Genomic DNA, 7,744 nt, shown 5'->3' with positions numbered 1-7,744 from the left:
ACATACATACCTTTCATATTTTTGAACAAAAGAAGACATTCTAAATTGTCTAATGTTATTGAAAAATCAAAGATTGTTTCAGTTATTTTATTAATTATAATCAACTGTGTTAAAATTTAAATGTAGATAATTTAAGATGTGAAAGTGTTACGCAAACATTTCTTTCTTTTTTTTAAAGATATTCTATGTTATTAGCACTCTTTTTTTTTAAGATTTTATTTATTTATTTTTAGAGAGGGAAGGGAGGGAGATAGAGAGAAAGAGAGAGAAACATCAATGTGCGGTTGCTGGGGGTTATGGCCTGCAACCCAGGCATGCACCCTGGCTGGGAATCAAACCTGGGACACTTTGGTTCCCAGCACCCACTCAATCCACTGAGCTACACCAGCCAGGGCACAAACATTTATTTTCATGTGGCTTTACAAAGTTAACAGTTCATTTATTTTTGGTGAGCTGTGATTGACATAGATGTAAACTCAATAAATTGTTTATATGAACTTATTGATATCTAGACAAATTTTTCTAAATCTGTCACTGATATTTTTCTTTAACATAAATAATGCTTATGAAAGAATGTCTAGCCTATAGAAACGTTTTATAAGGGTTTATTTTAGTCAAAATTTTGAGGACAGGCCCAAAAGCAAAATCTCAACAGATTGAGAAGATGCTCCAGAAAATTTTAGTTTTATGGTTCTTCTTATGCAGTTAGAATCAAGGGATAAAATGTAAGGGGGGTACATGGAGTGGAGGAAAGCAAATTGGGAAAATCTCTGGGATTAGATAAAAAAAAGCAAAAGAAACACATACTTAGGTTACATCAGTAGTTACAAGATACTTAATAATTAACATTAACAGCACACAGAAATGGTTCTGCAACAACAAGTGAGGTCACCACATAACAGTGAGGGTCGATTCTGTGGTCTCATGCTCTGGTGCCTGCAGTTGCACCTTCAAGTGGTCTAGAAAAGAAAGTTACTGTGACATTTCAAAGATATGTTATCTGAGGTGCATAAGAGCAATGGACAGGGATCAGTTAAGGGAAAGACTGATCTTTGCCAAGGAAGCTAAGGGACATGACTATCCACCATGGACAGGCAGTTAGGAATTTATGATATGACCATACTGTGTCATTCCCTTTGGTCACTGAACTTGTCATTCCTGCCATACAACCACTTTAAATTAATCTGGTTCATTAAAGACCCCCTTTTTTGTTCACAATAATCTAAAATTTTACCTGATTTTTAATGAAAAAAAAATGAAGAGTTTATAACAGTATATGAAAACACCAATGATGGAAATACACAAAGGGAATCTTTGTAGAGTATTAACTGTCAACTGCTTTAATTGGTACAGCATAAAATCTTGACAAGGTCATTGAAAATGACATACCAAGTATTTTAGTATTGATGTCATATGCATCAATAGTTAATTCTGGGCAATTGTATGTTCTGGGAGACAGGCTTAGATAATAGTAAGGGTAGGGAGTTTAGAGAAAAGAAGAAAACACCATTCTCATCCCAGCTGAACTGTCAACTAAGTTTGGAATTGCACTAATGACCTAACATCATTAAAGCTGAGTTTTTATTTGTAAAATAGGGATCAATGGGCATTTTACACATCATGGAACATTTAACACATTGATTCTTATACTGAATATGCTAAATAGCAAATCAAATAACAATTAACCTATTTTCTTCTTATTTTCCTTAAGAAAGTGGTCTTTCTTAAGGGTTTTTTTGCAATTCAAATGTAAGTTATGAATTAATCAAGAACAAAATTATTTTTCTTGTACTGGCATAGTTTTACATATGTAAAGTTGGTAATAAGAGTGAAGAGTTTTTAGTCATCAAAGAGTATATCATTGTCATGGTGAATGCTCAGCACCTAAATTTTAGAAGCTTAAATGGGGAAACGAAATAGGACTGTTAATGTGCCTTCAAGTTTATTTTTATAATGACCTATGTAAGTGATTAGATGCTAGGGTACAGGAAAGGATTTTACATACACACACACACACACACACACACAACTATCCTCTGCCAAGTCCTTCTATGATGACTTGTTCCCTAAATTTTCAGCCTGTAAATGATACAACTTACTATATATTTATGACCAGAAAGTGCCCAGATGTACTAAACTTAAATGTGTAAAAGCAGGTGGTAGAGGCATAGTGAACTGGTCAAATAGGCTAAAGCCATGTTTTGTCTCCGAATCTTGTTTATATCATTTCACTCTTCTGCAACCAAATGAAACTGTTTTCTTTGATTTTTATCTTCTCTTTCACTCATCCACAATGATTCTCCCATGAATTCTTTAACATGCAAGTATAACTTTGATTCCCTATACATAAGTCTCTAGTCTACAACTCCAACTTACATACATATTAGAAAAATGAAGTATTATGATTCTACATTTACAAATTTATGGAAAAAAACAGGACAGGTAGAGCACATGTGTTGTTTTTTATTGTTTATTTCATACATACGTATAGTTGTTCATTTATTTCAGTTTTTTTATAACAATGCAACATGTGCTAAGTGAATATAGAAGGGGAATAAATGGTAATGGAAAAATAGAATAAAATATAAACAAATAAATAATAAATAGTGAACTACAGAAAAAGAAAAAATTAAAAATGTTTCCTTTTTATCATAGTGTTGGTGTAGGTTACTAATAAAGATGAGAAGCAAAGAGAATCACACATTGAGCTTAATAAACTAGGGAATTGAATCAAATACTAAGCTTAAAAACTTGGAACTTAATCAGATTTTAAGACAACATTCTATTAAGCTTACTAAGGAGCTGTAATATTTACAGGCTCATTCACACACTCTAGGTGACTTGACCATCCAGGCAGGCAGGAGAGCCTCCTTGGGGGCGCTCATAGAAGAGTCCTGGATTATTGGAGAAAGGAGGAGAGGAAATTCCTCTGCTAGGTACATACATAGTAGAAACCAGATGATGTAACATGACTTTTGGAATATGAGCAATAGAAGTCAAGGCGGCACAGGGGGAGTGCTTCCACTTTCAGGGGCGTACAGAAGTAGCCAAAACGTGACACAAAGAGGCAGAATCTAGCCTGCGACAATCAAGGAAATCTATTAGATTGGAGAGGGAGCACAGAGGCCGAGAATTCCAGGAAAGGGATTGGTTAAGGGGAGGGCTCAACTCAGGCTTGGAAGAATCAAGAATTGCGTTGGATGGTTTGAACGGCACCCTGCTCATTACTGAGAACCAAGAAAATATCCGAAAGATTACCAGGAGTTTTGTGGCAGCTGCTGCTGGAACCTGCTGGCCATCTACATCCCCAAGCCTGTATTATTTCCCTTCACCTGAATAAAATCTTATCACTACATTTAAACTCTTCCACATGCATGCCCCTTGAAATTTCTCAGAACAAGGCAAAAGAGCCCACTTCCACCAGCAACAATAGGATTGATATGAAAAAGTAAAGAGAATTTTATGGAATAAACATAATGTCAATTATTAACTAAAAGAAATTTGTATAGTAACTAACAAATCTAACAGCTTAAACTACATAAAGACTCTTCCTTTTTTTGGAAGTTTTCAACTAAATATTACCTTCATTTTAACTATAAGAACTTTAAATTTCAAAAGGGGGGGTAAATAGTGATGACATGAGACTCAGCTTGGGGTGGTGAACACACAGTGAAACACACAGATGATGTATTTTGGAACTGTATACCTGAAACCTATATAATTCTATTAACCAGTGTCACCCCAATACATTTAATAAAAAATACTTCAATGCATTGTCCACAATCCATGAATAAGCACCCTTGACCTGATGGTTGGAAAAACAAATCTTTTCAAGTGGATATAGATGCCAGCTGACCTGCCACAGGTTATATATGGCAATAAATTTACTTTTTATGAAGTAAAAGGATAAAAAACTAAATGGCATAAGGATAAAAGGTTGTCTGTAGTAGCCTTCCTTTGATCAAAGTAAAAGCCTATTCCTGACAGCAGGTCAAAATAATGCAATTTGGAATCTCAAAAAGTTTTGTGTAATATTTTATCATTTGTTGTATATAGGTTTAGGAGAGGCATGATTGGCGAAACCTAGTTGTATTCTCTATACAAAAAACAACTTAATCAAGAAGCAACTAAAATATTCTTTATCATCTGATAATCAAATATATTATCTTATATTCAGTGTCTTTGATTGCTTTGCTTCAATTTGGAATAAAAGTGTATTTCAAATTATTATACACGTAGTCATGAAAAATCTGTCTTAATCAGCTTGGGTCCAAAACCCAAAAACAGTCAAGTGGTTAGTTTAAATTTCTAAAGAAGACATACAGAAAAAAATAATTTGTATAACCCATTCTTTTACAAAGCCAAATGTTCATTTTCTCTAAAAGAAAAAAACAAAATACATTTATAATTGCAGTTTATAAATTAAAAATCCATACATAGAGGCAAATTAAATACTGAATTAGAGAAGAAAGGTTTGACTAAAGATAATTAAAAAAATACTGAACTGGGATATATTTGAGTTGGTTGTATTGTAGATTCAACAAGACATGAAAAATAATTGCACATGAGGGACTGACTTAGAACTGAGCACAATTTTGAGGTTTCTAAGACACATACCAGGAAGCGGTGATACAAATTGTAATGCAGGAGGTCAAGACCCAGGACCTCCACTGTTTGTTTGGAGAAGCCAAAAATCCACGAGGAGGACTGGATGGAGCAGACACAGCCTTGATTACTCACAGCACAGGGAGATGTGACAGCAACCTGTCCACAAACAGGACTCAGCATTCCGTAGCGTTATTTTGGGTTGAAAATATATCAATGCAAATGTAACTGCAATTTCTAAGTGCATTACAGTATGAGTCTCCCAGAGGTCATGATTGGTCATTCTTATCCATGAGTATATCCTGATGGACTGGTATATTACCTATCTGAGTAAACACATTTTTTGACGTGGTCCTTCTTATAATTATCTTATCAGGAAAAAAAAATGACACCAGTAGTGTAAATTCCAGACCTTACACATTCATGGCTGATACAACCTAGTGATATGAGACAATATGGGGGGGGGGCTTTTAAAATATTTAGTAACCAATAAGCATTTACAATTATATTCATTGCTTAATACTGTGTGTGTTAAAATAGTAGAGGGAAAATCTAGGCTGTACTTCCATTCCTGAAGACAATTACAATTTAGTGATATCTATTATACCAGGGAAATTGAATGAGTAAAATTATTCAACTGAGCTCTTAATATTCTCTAAGCATACCCTTGGACACAATCATTTTTATTTTTTATACTAGTTTCCTAAGTAGTAGTCAATTTGGTATTTTAATTATCATCTCTATTCAGATAATTTCCAAATTATAACAATAAATTTGACCTTCAACAGAAGCATTCATTAATCACTTATTATATGCCCCCTGTATGCTCTGTGGCAGTATCTTCCTCTGTTTTCATAGCTCAGTATATCATGTTTTGAAATGTACAATAACCTATATATCTAGTCAGGGAGTTATGGACAGTTATTTAATAAGCCCCTAGATAACTATTTATTTTTTACAATTCTTGCTTCATAAACATTTTTTCTGGCCTATCTCCCTAAATTTTTCAGATAGTTTTTAAAAATTTAACCTGTCCTAATTTTCTACTTTTAGAAAATGTATATGCAAATTGGTATTTTCCTGTGTAATTACTTGATGTTATCTAGAACTTTATTATTTAATTAAATCTTTTATATTTTGTATTTTCTATATGTTATGCCTAATTGATACCTATGTAATTATGATTTAATAGAGTGGGCAAAGCCTTTTCTTCATAGATACATATGTAGCTTTACCTTTGACAACTTCATGGCAAAAAAAAACAAACAAACTTGGCATAACTTCCTACTTTTACATCAGATTGCTTTTCTCATAGACATTGTCTTGTAGCTCTACATTTATTGTTCATCTACATCATTTATTTATCCTAGAATTATTGCAAAAAGCTTGCACATATATTTGTTTTCACCCTTACTAACAACTCATTTTTTCCTCTTTTTCTAATTATCTTCAATAAGAATGAATAATCACTTGCAGATTTTAATGTTGAAACCAGTGTGACTGAAAAATAGATGGAGAAATCAGTGATTGTAAATGTATTCTTAGGTTAGAAAATATTATCTTGGGTAAGGATCACTGGATTATTTCAGTAAAATGAGTTCATTCTAGTTTATGGAACAGGTGAATTATTAAAATAATGATTCCTGCCCTCAGTGAATCAAGTACCAAAAGAAAGAAAGAATAAATCTCTCCTTCCATTCATAGGCTTTATATACATGTAGTTAGTCATGTTCTGATTTTATGCCATCTTTGTCCCAGGATGCAATGTTAATTTTGTGTTCTATGAAGTGTGGTGGGAACAGAGAGTAAGATAGTTTAAAGCCTATTAACTCAACGGCTGGATAAATTGAAGTAGAAGTAAGTGAGAATCTGCTTATGGTCAGGTATGTGGGTAGGGGAAAAATAGCTAAAGTATATGTTGTAACTTTGGGGGCATGATGATAAAGTTCTAAAGTGGTAGTGCTGGTAGTACATATCTGCAGGTAAAATAAAAACCATTGAGCTGTACACTCTAAGTGAATTGCATGGTATGTGAATTTTGTCACAGTAAATTTCTTTAAGTAAAAAGGACTTGAAGAAAAAAAAGAGGAAAAGCTGTGATCTGAGCTATCTGGAAGTGAGTTGGTAGAGTTCATTGTGCGGACACTCGATCACACACATTTTCCTTCTGATGGCAATTTGTATTAAGAAAATTTCATGAAAAACAAAACACATACACACTAAAATGCTATGTAAATGTTTTTAATATATAATTTCAAAATATATGTTTCACATACGTCATTTATAAATGCTGGAGACTTAACTATAATACTAGATAATTGGTATTCAAATTTGGCTGCATATGAGAATAACTTGACATCTAGTTAAAAACTCAGATTTCTGGCTCTATATCAGACTTTTTGGAGTAAGAATATGTAGGGTATTTTTAAGAAGATAGCTGTGCTTTTTATTAATATTGTTTGTTATTTTCATTCTATGGCCAGTCAGTCAACAATCCACAGAGTAGCATTTGGTAATCACTGGGATAAATTCTTACCATGGTTTACATCAGGGTAACTATTCAATTTTTTAGACAACATAGGTAGAAGGAAAAATAATTCTAAGATATATTTTAAGGAAATGTCACAGTATTTAAAAATATAACATCCCATGTTTACCTGGCAGGGGAGTTACCATGATCACGAAGGTGGTTTTCCCAGGGTGAGGCTGACCCATTGCACTCCGGATGTGATGACCCCAGTGATTTCCCCAAATGTGGGAATCTTGACTGTTCAATTTGTGGTAGTGGGGGACGCATTCAGCTCTCCTCTGGGAAAAAAAAAATATAGCATCTCTTAGGAAGTATGGGGAAACTCAAAAGAGTTACACCAATATTTTTTGACATAAAAATAAGTGTTAGATGGCTAAGGTAATATTAAGGATATGATTTCTCTGGATTTTTTGAAACTTCATTGTATACCTGAGAGAATATTACAAGATTGATGGTGGATCAAAATAAATTTGATAGAGACTTTTCATGGATTTCTAGAAAATTATTTATCAATCTTTATAACTCCTACAGTTTAGAGTTAGACAAATCCCAGTAAAATTCTTACAAGAATATATATACACTTGTGTTTCAGTTCTCCTTTTCCACACA

At 33.4% G+C, this 7,744-nt stretch overlaps 1 non-coding gene across 1 annotated transcript; it reads left to right on the top strand.

Moving 5' to 3' along the window:
* Positions 1–7,254: 7,254 nt before the first annotated feature.
* Positions 7,255–7,416, top strand: LOC114509025. Its single transcript, XR_003685593.1, has one exon. It is a non-coding gene; the product is annotated as a U1 spliceosomal RNA (small nuclear RNA).
* Positions 7,417–7,744: the final 328 nt, after the last annotated feature.

This window comes from Phyllostomus discolor, chromosome 11 (assembly GCF_004126475.2).
Source record: "Phyllostomus discolor isolate MPI-MPIP mPhyDis1 chromosome 11, mPhyDis1.pri.v3, whole genome shotgun sequence".
In the NCBI taxonomy this organism is placed as follows: Eukaryota; Metazoa; Chordata; class Mammalia; order Chiroptera; family Phyllostomidae; genus Phyllostomus; species Phyllostomus discolor.
Note: the sequence above shows the minus strand (reverse complement) of the source record. Positions and strands in the feature narration are given on the sequence as shown.